Raw genomic sequence first — 334 nt, 5'->3', positions numbered from 1 at the left:
GGCCTGGGCCTACTCGGAAGACGTGGGCTTTAGCACACGAAAATATGAGAATCGGACGGAATTCTAGTATTTTAGCCGTAAAACGCAAAACAAACGGGGAGAGGCCATGGCGGGGAGGTGACTATGGTTCCTTAGGTCGTATTTGATTATCCAAAAAAATTTTAGGCGATCTGAGTCCGGGGGCCCGACCCACTTGTAAGGCGTGGGCTATAGCACATGAAAATATGAGAATTAGGCGGAATTCTAGTTTTTTGTCTGTAAAACGCAAAACATGAGGAACGATCAATGCGGAGTGGTAACTATGGTTCCTTAGGTCGTATTTCATGGCCCGAAA

The sequence above is a fragment of the Nicotiana tomentosiformis genome, chromosome 2, assembly GCF_000390325.3.
Source record: "Nicotiana tomentosiformis chromosome 2, ASM39032v3, whole genome shotgun sequence".
In the NCBI taxonomy this organism is placed as follows: domain Eukaryota; kingdom Viridiplantae; phylum Streptophyta; class Magnoliopsida; order Solanales; family Solanaceae; genus Nicotiana; species Nicotiana tomentosiformis.
Note: the sequence above shows the minus strand (reverse complement) of the source record.